Genomic DNA, 14378 nt, shown 5'->3' on the forward strand with positions numbered 1-14378 from the left:
AGTGTGTTTGGCCAGCTGTCTCGGGCCGGCCAAACACACATGCCCTGTAGGCTGTCTCCAGTGAGAGAGTGTGTGTGAGTGTGTCTGTGTGTGAAAGTGGAGGTCAAAGAGCGCGTGATGTCACTTGGCATTTTGGTGAATTGACGTTCATGGTGCCCTGGGCAGCGCCAGCACAGGTCCAGGGGAGTAAAGGCAAAGCCAGAGGGAGGCCCCAGGCCCTACTCGATGCAAATGTTTGTAAAAGAGAATCCGGACTATTTGCAGGTCCCCGCGGAGGGAGATATTGAAGCGATGTAACTGCGCAATTACAGGGGATTAGATCACCCTCCCCAGCTGCTAATGTCACTCCGCCTGACTGACTCCACTGCCGAGAATATCTGAAACAATATTTCTTTGTGTCCTCTTTATAATTACAGAAAGCCACGTCCCTTTAATATTTTTCCATTGAATTGCTCTATTTTTTCGCCTCGCGGTGAAGAAAGGCGGCTTTTAAGAATCTGTGGGAGATTTTTAATTAACTTTTTCTTCTCTAAGTGAGAACGGGGACCCTGCTGGTCAGCGGGCTCGGAATGAAGCGGTGCGTAAAGTGGCAGAGATTTCTCTTTGTTTCGTTTCTTTTTTCGTGTGATGAGCCGCCCCGAGGTCGAGTCCATTAGTGCCCGGAATATAATGCAGTGGGCGGGGCAGTTAGACGGGCGGAAGGGCTCAGTGTCCTGAGGGGCCTAGCTGCAGCCCCCACCTTGTGCCAGCGGCCGGAACAGCAGTCCAGTGCGCGCAGTGCGCGTGCTGGCTTCAAGGCACTATCCTCTGCTCCAGCTATACCTGTGGATTGTGGCAACCCCACCCCGAGGCATTGTCCTCTTAGGAAAGCTGAAAGGTATTTTTTTAGTAAACTTTTACTACTCCATGAGGTTGTATGTCAGAATGAGCAGTTTAAAAAATATTGTAAAAGTCCGGATTTATAAATTAGGACCTGACTACGAGCATAGGTGCCATTCATTGTACCCGATAAGAAACAAAGCCGCAGTGTACTTTATTTATCATGTGCGATAAACACCACCTACTACACGTTTCTGGGGAATAACATGCGGATTTCAGTGTTTAATGCACCAAAATCCTCATGATACAGTAAATATTGTATGCTTTTCCCAAGTTAAATTTAGTAAGGTTTGAACTTCCGAAATTTAACAAAGTTTGAGGTATTTAATTATCGGATGCGTAAATAATGCTCAACTCATAAATCCGATCCCTGTACAAACAGGGGTTAACGTAGGGATCGGAAGTTGACTGCCGACTTGTAATCAGGTCCTAAGTATATAGTTTCCCCTGTTAACTCCACGTCTGTGTACCTTAAAGATACATATAGGCTCAAGGTACACATATGTAGAGTTAACTGTGGTAAAGCTATACCTCACTGCACTCAGATACTTTCAGTTTATTTTTGGGATTGGTAGTTTGGCTTTGATATTCTGGACCACAATATTTAGTCGACAGTATTCATGTCTCCCACCTTCCTTGCAAAACCTACAAAAAACAGCAAAGTTCATAACGTCCTACAACAGTTTTGCATGAAAATGTGAACTTTCAGAAGAAGAAAAAACCTAGTTTGCGAGTTACCAGAACCATCTAAAACCCGTGGGGGTTAAATAGAGCAGTGGGTTGCTTGCAAAAAGCAGGAAACTATGTGACCAATAGGTGGACCAGAACAAGGGACTTTTGGGTAATGAAAACTTTGCAAGTCTCTATTTGTAAAGTCTGCATTGTGATTTGCAGTTCCTAGGACATATCTATGGTGACCACCAGGGACTTTCACACAGCAGCACACTGGGGAATACAGGATAGGACAGGCAGATACGCTTTAGGTCTAGCACTAATCAAGACCTTTTGATGTTATGAAAATTAGCTAGCTCTCTTCATCCATTGGTCTGTTGGTGTGTCATTCACATTTCTATTCTGCCCACTACTGCATTGAGCGTGAGGCAGTGAGTAAACCCACTTCAGTCATTGGCTGACTTCCCTGTGTGAGTGATGGCATTCTGCCCTTTCACAAGGAGCACATCCACACAGAAATAGTTCCCTATAGAGTTCCGTGCATCTGTGTGTGCTTTTTAAGATCAAAAAAAGTTTGTTGCTGTCAGCCAGTTTTTTAAATTAGATTGATGATGGCTCGCAGCTTCCCCCAAAATAATCTTGTTAAAAAATGAAACAAGAATTGACTAAAGTTAAATGGATGAAGGTCAGCACTATACTGATTGACTTTGCCAATGCTTTGTGCTTAATATGGTGAGGGATTGGAAGCACCCAATGCAATGAAATTCTACCAAAGTCATGTCAAAGAAAAACAAGCATTGGCAAAGCCAAAAGCTGGCAGCCAATTCAGTCCTATGTTTTGATAATGATTGTTTTAAATCTGAATACATTATGTAATTGAGGCAGAACAGACTTTACAAATCACAAAAACTTACTTGTCCTTCATCTTGAAAATAATGATATAAAACTCTAACCCTGCTTCCTGTGCAGGGGGCTTGGCGAGGGACAAGGAAAGGGAGCATTACAGTGAACATAGCAGGCTGAAAAAGCAGGGGACAAGGTAAGTGCTGTGGCAGGGGAAATGCCATGGCTAAGGTCAGACCACAGGTGGCTGACAAGATACCAGCCACCAGGGGTGTAACAAAGGCTCTGCAGCCTCCAATGTGCTGGGGTGGGGTGGGGTGGTCAGGGGACTGAGCTCCAGGAGGCCCCCCTCAGTACAGCTCCTGGCCTGAGTTAGTCCGGAGGGGCGCCTCCTCCTTACTCTTTTCAGGGGGCCCCCCTCCAGTTGTGTTACGTGACAGTCATCCCCTGTTCTTATGATAGCTTGCGGCAACAGAAACAGTTGCTCACTACCACAAAGGTTCACTGAAGATGCATCTCTTAAAGTTTTGAAAAACAAGTTTAAGTTGTGAGACGCTCAACTTTGCACACCTCTGATGGGACCCCACCCTTTTCATCTCCCCTGAGGCTCCATTAAATCCTCCTTTCCTCGCCTGTTCTAAGGACCAGAACTTCCTAAAACGATTGCTTTTTTGGGACATCCCACTCACTGGACAACAACTGTGGTATCCTCTCTCTCTTTCCCTATAGGAAAACCTCCTGCTTAGTTGTCATTGTAACTTTAGACTGCAACTTGTTTTGGTGCCTCCTTCCATTGCCCAGCTAAACCACCCCATTTCCTCGCAGGAGTAGGGCCCTCTACTATTGTAGTTTCATCTGATGCTGTCAGGATGGCTCAGTGAGCTGAACAATCACTGCTGATACATTAGATGATCTGCAGCTCACTTCCTGACAAGACCGTCTTGGCCTTCTTTCCTCCAAAGGTCATTAAACTAAACACTGTTAAGTTATTTAGCAGTAATACATTACAAAAAGCGCTTAGAAACGATGGAAGTGCTGTATAAAGGCAAGTTATGGATGTGGAGGCACTGGTCATGATTCACAGGTGAGATCCTGCATGTGCTGAACTTGGGAGCACACGCATGAGGGGGAAATTGCTGCGTTGCCTTACTGTGCCGTGGGTAGGCGTGCCATGGGGTTAATGGCTTGGTTTTCCCATGCAACTCCCATGGATTTTGATGCATTCCCAGATTTGCAAGGACTTGTAACCCTGGCAATGCCAAAATCTTACACCTCCTCAGGAAAGGCGTAACACAGAAAAATATTTTTATTTCTCCTTGTTTTTCCTCTTTTTATGTGTGCTACATTCTGCAGTGCACATAGAAAGAGGAAAACGCGTCATAGGATTGTTTTTGTTTAGGAAGGTGGCTCTTCCTGCGCAAAAACAATTGTGCATGCAGCACAGGCACTCTTGCACCATTTCGTTGGCGCTAGGCAGCCCATTGTGGGCTAGAGCAGGGGAAAAGCTAGGAATGTGCGTATCCCTTTATATAGTGCATTCCTGCCCATTCCCAGTGACACAGAGCAGCCCAGCAAGGTGACTTACTGCACCACTGCCTAATAAATATGTCCCCAAATGTTTAGCCTTGCTCGTCAAAGGGTGGTGTTTAGGAGAGAGGAGGTCAGGATACAACAAAAGAGAGACAAAAGCAAATGTGGGAGCAGTGAGAGAAGAAGAAATATTACTTATAACAGAGAATCAAAAGTGGGGAGCTAGAGGAAAGAAACGCCTGAGAGAAGGAAGGAGAAGAGCTCTTAGAGAGGTGGAGCTAGGCTCAATGCCAAATCATGCATTTTTGAGGCCTTGGACAAAACATATTTGGACCCACCAGTTCAAAACAATTTTGATTGTTTTTTATCATTTTTAAGCTAATTCGGCTTTTGAGGCCACATGATATAGATTTATATTTTAAACAGTCAAAAACAAAGACAAGCAAATATAATTTGAAAGCTCAAGAGGCCTGTCATTAGCTGGCCAAATGGTGTGAAAAGATAGCTTGAATAGGCACTGGTACAGCTGTGACTTTTTGTGCTTGAATCTAGAATTTTTAGCATGTGATATTTGACGGTGGAGCTCAGTGTCTAACCAGCCTGTTCCTCCACTGGTGGGAAAGTCACAGTAAGTATCACTTGGGTGATGTTTAGTGGCCAACTGCATCATATTAAGATAAGACCTATTCACATAGTGCTTGAAATTGTAGCCTGAACTGCCATGCATTTGCAATAACAGATAAATCCACTTTCACATCTGAAATCTTGCTGTCACACTGAAAATCAAAGGATTTTGACAAGTTCCACTGTGTGAAGTTTGATGTGATAATTTTCCCTTTGCTTCTCTTACCTGCTTGCCTTACCTCTCTTCATGCTACTTGTGCACTTCTGTTGCTGGACAGTTCCTGTGCCTTTTTAGGGTCGAGCGCGCAAAGTGCTCTGTCCCTGGTGTAATCTCTCTGTGGGCTTTTAACCATGCCCATGTCACGCGCATCAGTTTGGTTGGTTCGTGGACTTGCCTTCTAAAATTCGCTTGATTTCATTAGTGAAAGGCATGCATAAGTCATGCTTTTTCCGGTGTTTAGCCTGCCTAGAGCACACCGCTAACTACTGAAAACATACGAGGCTCTGTGTTTTCCATATGGCTTCTGGATGACTTTTTCTTTATCATTCCTACGCAGCTCGATCTTGCTGGGCAGTAGTCAAGCGCTTTGCATGACATCGACCCTGTTACATGGATACTTGCATTTTTGCCGGTTACATGGATAATTGCACTTTTGCCAATAGATTTCACTGCCAGAGAACTTCTGTTTCCTTTTGTGTGTCTGCTTCGTAGTCATGGCGGCCGTCGGCTCGTTTATGGGAAACTGTTTTACTTTTCATTTTCAGTGTATATGGCAAGAAAAGTCCGGTTAGGAGTTTACAACGCTAATAGCTCTAACTCAAGCAAACGCGAGACCCATTGCATTGCAACTGCTTGTTTCATTTATAGTTTATACGGCAAGGGAGTATCATTACATATCTCAAGTACAGAATCAGTGGTGGTTTGTCATCAGGGGCTTCAGGGTGCAGCCCTGTCTCCTGAGAAATAGCACATAAGCTAACAATTTAATTGAAAAGCATTCATGAAAACAAACGTTAGTGTTTTCATGAACACTGCCAGTATGCAGCTCAGACCTCCTGGCCTCATATCCAGGCTCCTGATGGCAGGAGGAGGGGTCTGAGGCACGATCCAGCTACAAATTGCTGTTAAAACACAACACTCTGGATTAGCATCCCTGTGGGGCTTAGTCCGACTATGACCCCTCACAAGGGCACAGTCCTGGGTCAGGGGTGTAGCTATCAGTGTTGTAGCAGGTGCAGGTGTTCCACGCCCAGTGTCAGTGAGTATGAAAGAGTGAGTGTGTGAGTTTGTGAGAGTGGGCACTGGGTAGGAGAACATTTGGATGTGGGTAACAGGGAGTGGAAGTGAGAATGAGTGAGAATGACTAAGTGAGAGAGTGTGAGTTAGAGTGAGTGAGAGGTAAGAGAGTTAACATGCCTGTGTGATTAAGACCGAGAGTGTGAGTGAGTATGAGTGTGTCTGTGTCTTTTGTTATTGTGAGTCTGCCGCGGGCCATTGAATATTAAATATAATTCTGGGCTTGTGGCGGTTCCCAAGGTGACATGTTGCTGCAGATAATTCATGGCAGTCATGACAAAATTGCAAGCCCTGACCTGCTAGAAGTATTTTTGGGCAGAGGGTGCCTTTATAAAAATGGTGGTGCTTGGATACTGCAGGCCATGTTTGGCACAGGAGCACCCTTGGCATAATGCGGGCTATGGGGCATTGGAGATAATTCCTGGTACAAGGCAGGGCACCCAGGGTAAAATTCTTGTGCTGGCATTCTGGAGGAATTACTTACCTTAGGAGAGAGCTCCTGTAGTGCATTGGGGCTGAGGGGGTGGTTTTGGGGAACCAGACCATGATAAAATGCTGGGTCTGAAGTTCTGGAGGTACATTTTGTCACAGGGGCCAATAGTAAAGGGCAGTGTCAATATCAAAATTCTGTTACTGGAATACTTTATGTATTCTTGGTATAAGGGGGTACCCATAACACATTTCTGTGATTTGCACAATTAAGGTATTGTTTTAACATATGGAGAACACTTAAAGCAAATTGTGAAAATATGGTGTGAACTCCTGCAAAGTATTAGCTCCCACAATTTCAAAGGTCATCAGTCGCCACTGTACAGAATACAAAACTGGTAGTTCTACAAGGATTGTCCATTGAGAATAACTACACACATAATAAAGTGTGGGTTTCTCATTTATATTTCTCTTAACTCCCAGCAATTATCTCGATATGGTTTGGTCCAATTCATTCTCCTAGCCTCATTGATGAAGCGATTTATTTTTGTGCTAGGATCTCGATTTTTTCCAACAACATTTGTTGTTTAATTCTTTGTTTAAGCAGGCTGTTAATCCCATTGAAGCAAAGACACAGTAGGGGGGACATGATAACTGGTCAGTGGACTAGTGCACAATATTTTTTTAAAAAGGACATATGTGCACAATACTTGAAATTGTAGTTTTAGTTACCAGATATTTGTGATGACAAATAAATCTCCAATCCCAGCTGGCATCCTCACTGCAACAGGCAAAACCAGAGCCCTGCCTCAAGGACTTTCACCATCCCACCCAATGAAGTCTGATGATTTTCTCCTTAGTTCTCTCCCCCTGCATTGTCCTTCCTCTCTTCTTACTACGTGTACCGTTCTCTTGCTAGATAGTGACCTCCGACTCTGGGGAAAGAGAAATGGGACGGAATGGGATGTGGGAGAACGACAAAGAGGTAAAGAGGATGGTATAGTGAGAGAAGTGAGGCAGCTGCGGCAGCCGCAAATCTCAAGGGGAGGGGATGGTGGGGGAATAATAAAAAAAAAGAGTACCTGTTCCTGCCGCTTGCCACCTCGCTCCTCTGCTCTTCTTCTGATGCCCCAGCATTCACTGGGACACCTGCACAGGCTCCCCAGCTAAAGCTAGCATGAGAGCAGCGTCAGGATTGGTCTGAGTGTCTTATTCTGCTGCTCAGACAGTGCACTGGGGCCTGTGCAGTTTCACCAGCCCGTAGAAACCTAAGTGCGCATGTGTGTTTGGCCGGCCTGAGACGGCCAGTCAAACACACATGCACAATTAGAAGTGCACAGACTCCACCCTACCGCCCAGCCCCGCCCCTCGCTTCACATGCTGCTGGTTGAGCCAGGAGCTGAAAAATAAAACGATAACGATATATCATTTTATTTTACGGCTTCTGGCTTAGCCAGGTGGGCTACGTTCCTCCAATAACAAAGGTGCACTGTTACTAACTATAGGGTGAACAGTTAAAGTTTAGGAGCTAGAACCCTCACACACCCAGTGGGTGTCATGCTTCATCATCGGGAAGCTCCTCGTCAGACCGGCTGGTGCAATGTCTGACGGGCTCCCCTTTCGGGGGCTCTTTGCCGGAGATCTTTTTTGGTGTGTGGTGGCTGCCGTTGAAGTTGTGGAGGTCAGACACTCTGAATGGCAGGAGAGTGGAAAGAATTTAAGATTGATTAGAAACCCCTGAACTCATTCTGTTTAATATGTATCCAGAGGGGTTACGATCAAGATTAAAAACACTATTAAGTGGAGATTGAGAATAATGCTCAGCCACTTAAGAAAGCCTGGAGTACTGGGAAATTGTCACCTGCCCCCTAGGGTCTGGTCAACATGTTTCGCGTAATATTGGTCGTGAAAGATCCTTTAACGCTTCATCAGGACCTACATCAAACTAGACTTCTCCTGGCTATATACAAAAAGAAAGAAAACATTTTCTAATAATGTGTATGGAAGGTAAGTAGCAGTCACTTACATTTATGTGAACTGTCTCGTCAGTAGTCTGTAACAATAAATGTCGCCCTAGAAACAAAAAAAAAATATAATACACACAAAACTGAGAGCACGGTTGTTTGAACTTCACCCCCAATGTGAATCTGTGCATCACGTGGTGTCAAAATAAAAATAAAAAACACACAATATTTGCTTACCTGCCCTCTTCGTATGGGGGGCCCCTTAGGGAGTAGCACGATCCAGCCTATAGCTTCTGGTAGGGGTAAGAAGTTAATAATACATGAAAAACTATATATATATGACCGCCTTCAGTGGGGGACAATATCTGCAATAGAATAACCCCTAAAACAAAAGGTATTGGTGCCGAGATAAATTAGTATACAGTGCAACGTTGAATAACATCGTTCTGACATCATCATAATTTGTAGATCTCATATCTGTGAAAAAGCCATATATAAATACCTTTTTGTCTTTAACAAATATCTGCTAGAGTAACTGGCTCCATAAGTTAATAGTAATAATATCTCATGGATTAGAGCATATTTCCATCCGACCATCGTTTGGGATCAAGCAGTCTCACTCGGTCAGAGTATATTTAACTTAGTGAAAAAATCCAGAGCTAGTCTCTTTAGAGCGCTATCCTCGAAGTGCAAGAACCCCCCCACCTCATTTACTTGTCTATAGGCGTCTTCAATTTGAGACACCTACCCACAGGCGTGCTCACCCTGGAAGTGGAGGATCGAAGTTCGATCGGTTCATTATGAACGCGGTTACGGAGCTAATTACTTCCGCGTTGTGACAACGTTAGCTCATGGAAATAAAAAACGGACTACAGGAAGTCCGAATAGTTAGCAAGTGTCGGATTGTACACTATCAGTGCGTCGGCCATTTTTAAAAAGGGTTGAGGCGGCTGATCTCAGGTAGAATTAAGAGAATATAAACAAAGGCCACATGGTAAAAGTATATTTGTCAAACGTCACAAATGAATTTATGTAGTCAGTATATGAGATTGTAAGTCATAGATCGGACAAGCTATAAACTAGCAGTAAAGAAAAGAAGGTTCATTGTTCTTTTTATTCAAAAACCAGAAAAGTTCAGGGATAAACCCATTGATTGGGGGGCATAAGTGTTTATGAAAAAATTTGTCTTATTTGATGAAAAAAAGTCAATGGTCCATGATCTTATCGAGACAAAGATGCCCAAGGGATATCATCGTTAAGCCCAGTAATGTTGGTATGTAATGTAAACACCCAGCGTTGTTCTAATCTAAACAGTGATTGGGAGGAGTCATTAATGAACTTAGGGGATTCCAACACTATCCAGCGCAAATCGTCTGGATGGTGGGGTTTTTCAAGAAAGTGCGCACTTAATTTAGTAGTTATTCGGCCACATCTAATATTACTTCTGTGTTCATTGATCCTTGTCTTAACAGGTCTAGTGGTCATTCCTATATATCGTAGACCACATGGACATGTTATCATGTACACGCAATACTTCGTATTGCAGTTTGTATGTTTTGTAAGGTTCCATCGGCCGATGGGTGCTAGATCAAGTGTCTTAGTATGATATGTCAACGGACAGACGTTACATTGTCCACATGGGTAGTGTCCTGATACTGGAGGAAGATTCCAGAGTGATGTCTGGGTCTGTGTGATGTTTCTAGGACGAGTGTGGATTATCAGGTCCTTGATATTCTGTGATCGTTTAAAGGCAAAAAGTGGACTAGGAATGTTACAGCCACTGCTGCCAAGTATTGACCATCTTTTCAAGATAGATCTCTTGATTTTGTTGGACAGGGGGGTAAAAGTAGTCACGCATGTCATTGCTTTTGTGGTGTCCCTGGTATTAGATGCAAGTAAAGCTTCACGATTATTATTCTTTGCTCTTTTCCGGGCTCGATTAACAATTTCCCGGGGGTAGTTGCGTGCCAACAATTTGGTATGAAGGTCATTTGCCTGTGTGTTGTAGGTGTGTGTTGAGCTACAATTACGTCTTAGTCTCAAGAATTGACCAAACGGTAAGTTATCGCGTAATGATTTTGGATGATGGCTGTCGTATGTCAGGAGACTATTACGATCCGTTGGTTTTTGATATGTGCTAGTAGTTAGTTTGCCATTCTTGATAGTAATTAGTAGATCCAAAAAGCTAATCTCATTGGTTGACATAGTCGATGTAAACCTCAAGAAAGGGTTGAGTGTGTTGACCCATTCCGTAAAAATTTAAACAGTCTCAAGGGGACCGTGCCATACAATCAAAATGTCGTCGATATAACGTCGCCATAATTTGATGTTGGCAAAAAACGGGTTTGTGGATGGCAAAATGAATTGTTTCTCGAAATTGTACATGTACAAGCATGCCAAGCTAGGAGCAAAGGTGCTCCCCATGCAAGTGCCCCTTATCTGGTGGTAGAAGTCATCCTCAAACTGGAAGAAATTCTCAGTCATTGCTAAATTAGCACACTGCATGATAAAAGGGACTGGTGATGTGAGATTCTCGCTATTGTCTAGAAGTGTGGCTTCAACTACCTGTAAGGTAGCATCCTGTGGGATGTTTGTATACAATGCTTCAACATCCAAGGTGATCAACCCGTGGACATGGACTGTGTCATTAATCAAATCGATCAAGTTTAATACATCCTTGGTATCCTGTATATAAGTTGACGATTGTTTAACCAATGGCTGAAGAAAGTGATCGCAAAATATAGACAGTGGTTCTAATAAAGACCCAATGCCTGATACGATCGGTCGTCCCGGTGGGGGTGAAATGCCTTTATGAATCTTGGGAAGGCAATAAAAGTAAGGGACCTTAGGGTGAAGAGTGTCTAGAAATGCTGCTTCTTTGGGGGAAATCCATGTGTTATTGGTTGCTTCAAGAATCATAGACTTGATCTGTAGTTGTAATCTGGGGGTAGGGTCCCTAGTGATCTTGGCATAGTAGGTATCGTCACTCAGTAGCCGTAGACACTCATGTCGATAGTCTGCAGAGTTCATTATCACTATTGCCCCTCCCTTGTCAGCCTGTTTAATGACAATGGTGATGTCTTCACTCAGTGTCTTTAGGGCTTGTCTTTCAATTGTGGGGATATTAATAAAAGGGCGCTTAGGATGTATTGAAGCTATGTCGGATAAGACCGCTTTTTCAAAGGCTGCCACCTCACAAGGAACAGTTGTAGGTGGTGGAGTAAATGTGGATTTAGGCCTAAGTCCCGAATCGGTCTGAATATTATCAGATGGTGTATCTGAAAAGTAGAAGTGTAGTCTGATTTTACGGAAGAATTGTGAAAGTTCACAATTTAACCTAAAGGGATCTTCAGTCGGTGTGGGGACAAAGCCAAGACCTCGATTAAGCACCCTGGTTTCAGTGACAGAGAGTTGTTTAGTAGAAAGGTTTACTACTAAGTTTTCGCAAGTTGATTTTTCCCCTGGCTCCTGGTGATCATCTGGGGTTCTTCCGTAGCCCATTGAACACGCCTGCCTCTGCCTCTTCTTCTGCCTCTCCCTCTGCCCCGACCTCTGCCTAAAAAAGGATTGAATGGCATGAAGGGGCGAGGTTGGTAGAAGGGGTAGGGTGGTTGCCATGGTATATGTTGGTTGACAGTGTAAGGGGAATAATTGTAAAATGGTGGAGTGGGTGAGTTATCATCCGTACTCCATCCATCAGATGAAGAGCTGTTGCTGATTTTGCGTGATTTTTTATAAGAAGATTGAGAATCGTCTGATGAACGTGACTGGCCATCTGTCTCAAAATCCTCAAGGGTATAAGGGTAGACTTTTTCCCGACTAAATCTGGAGATGTCTTTTTGAAGTTTGGTAATCTTTTGGTTTGTTAGGAAGGTTTTTGTCTCGTTTAATTCAGTATTAATCTCAGCTAGCCAGGTTTTAAATGCTGCCAGGGTGACGGTGGTTCTTAATGTACCTTCTAAGGAATTAATCTGGATGGTAATAGAGTCTGCCAACCGTCTGGAAGTATTGATGATAAGTACTAACCAGTCTCTGGTGCATTTCCAAGCTATTTGTGCCCAGTCTTTCCTAAATGCAAGATCCTGCAGGAATATCCTGGGTATGTTAGACACCAAAAGGCCATTGGGAGCGATGTTAGCTCTTAAATATTCGGTCATTATAGTTCCGTGCATAACAGTTTTTATCAGATCACGCTTCAAGGTGGACAATTTGTCCCAATCTTCTTTTAGACTACCCGTTGGAGCTGACCCGTCATCGTTTAAAATTTATGGTGTTTGCAGAATTGCTGCAACCATTTCATCGTCGAAACTCAAACCCTGGAGAGTATCCATAGTATCAGAGACACTGGGTGAGTATTAATAACTAATCCCACAGTGAAAACTGTGCAGAAGTATCAACCAAGAGAGGGATCGGGAGAATTAAAGGTCCAGTGCACATGCTCCCTATACATATAATCAATAACAAAGGTGCACTGTTCCTAACTATAGGGTGAACAGTTAAAGTTTAGGAGCTAGAACCCTCACACACCCAGTGGGTGTCATGCTTCATCATCGGGAAGCTCCTCGTCAGACCGGCTGGTGCAATGTCTGACGGGCTCCCCTTTCGGGGGCTCTTTGCCGGAGATCTTTTTTGGTGTGTGGTGGCTGCCGTTGAAGTTGTGGAGGTCAGACACTCTGAATGGCAGGAGAGTGGAAAGAATTTAAGATTGATTAGAAACCCCTGAACTCATTCTGTTTAATATGTATCCAGAGGGGTTACGATCAAGATTAAAAACACTATTAAGTGGAGATTGAGAATAATGCTCAGCCACTTAAGAAAGCCTGGAGTACTGGGAAATTGTCACCTGCCCCCTAGGGTCTGGTCAACATGTTTCACGTAATATTGGTCGTGAAAGATCCTTTAACGCTTCATCAGGACCTACATCAAACTAGACTTCTCCTGGCTATATACAAAAAGAAAGAAAACACTATCTAATAATGTGTATGGAAGGTAAGTAGCAGTCACTTACATTTCTGTGAACTGTCTCGTCAGTAGTCTGTAACAATAAATGTCGCCCTAGAAACAAAACAAAAAATATCATACACACAAAACTGAGAGCACGGTTGTTTGAACTTCACCCCCAATGTGAATCTGTGCATCACGTGGTGTCAAAATAAAAATAAAAAACACACAATATTTGCTTACCCGCCCTCTTCGTATGGGGGGCCCCTTAGGGAGTAGCACGATCCAGCCTATAGCTTCTGGTAGGGGTAAGAAGTTAATAATACATGAAAAACTATATATATATGACCGCCTTCAGTGGGGGACAATATCTGCAATAGAATAACCCCTAAAACAAAAGGTATTGGTGCCGAGATAAATTAGTATACAGTGCAACGTTGAATAACATCGTTCTGACATCATCATAATTTGTAGATCTCATATCTGTGAAAAAGCCATATATAAATACCTTTTTGTCTTTAACAAATATCTGCTAGAGTAACTGGCTCCATAAGTTAATAGTAATAATATCTCATGGATTAGAGCATATTTCCATCTGACCATCGTTTGGGATCAAGCAGTCTCACTCGGTCAGAGTATATTTAACTTAGTGAAAAAATCCAGAGCTAGTCTCTTTAGAGCGCTATCCTCGAAGTGCAAGAACCCCCCCACCTCACTTACTTGTCTATAGGCGTCTTCAATTTGAGACACCTACCCGCAGGCGTGCTCACCCTGGAAGTGGAGGATCGAAGTTCGATCGGTTCATTATGAACGCGGTTACGGAGCTAATTACTTCCGCGTTGTGACAACGTTAGCTCATGGAAATAAAAAACGGACTACAGGAAGTCCGAATAGTTAGCAAGTGTCGGATTGTACACTATCAGTGCGTCGGCCATTTTTAAAAGGGTTGAGGCGGCTGATCTCAGGTAGAATTAAGAGAATATAAACAAAGGCCACATGGTAAAAGTATATTTGTCAAACGTCACAAATGAATTTATGTAGTCAGTATATGAGATTGTAAGTCATAGATCGGACAAGCTATAAACTAGCAGTAAAGAAACGAAGGTTCATTGTTCTTTTTATTAAAAAACCAGAAAAGTTCAGGATAAACCCATTGATTGGGGGGCATAAGTGTTTATGAAAAAATTTGTCTTATTTGA

At 43.3% G+C, this 14378-nt stretch overlaps 1 long non-coding RNA gene across 1 annotated transcript in view; it reads left to right on the plus strand.

Moving 5' to 3' along the window:
- Positions 1–795: 795 nt before the first annotated feature.
- LOC138266544 (uncharacterized) overlaps positions 796–14378 on the plus strand; it is a 136729-nt gene continuing 123146 nt past the window's right edge. The window contains exon 1 of the long non-coding RNA XR_011199537.1: positions 796–877. This is a non-coding gene — a long non-coding RNA (uncharacterized lncRNA). The remainder of the gene's footprint in view (positions 878–14378) is intronic.

The sequence above is a fragment of the Pleurodeles waltl genome, chromosome 11, assembly GCF_031143425.1.
Source record: "Pleurodeles waltl isolate 20211129_DDA chromosome 11, aPleWal1.hap1.20221129, whole genome shotgun sequence".
NCBI lineage: Eukaryota > Metazoa > Chordata > Amphibia > Caudata > Salamandridae > Pleurodeles > Pleurodeles waltl.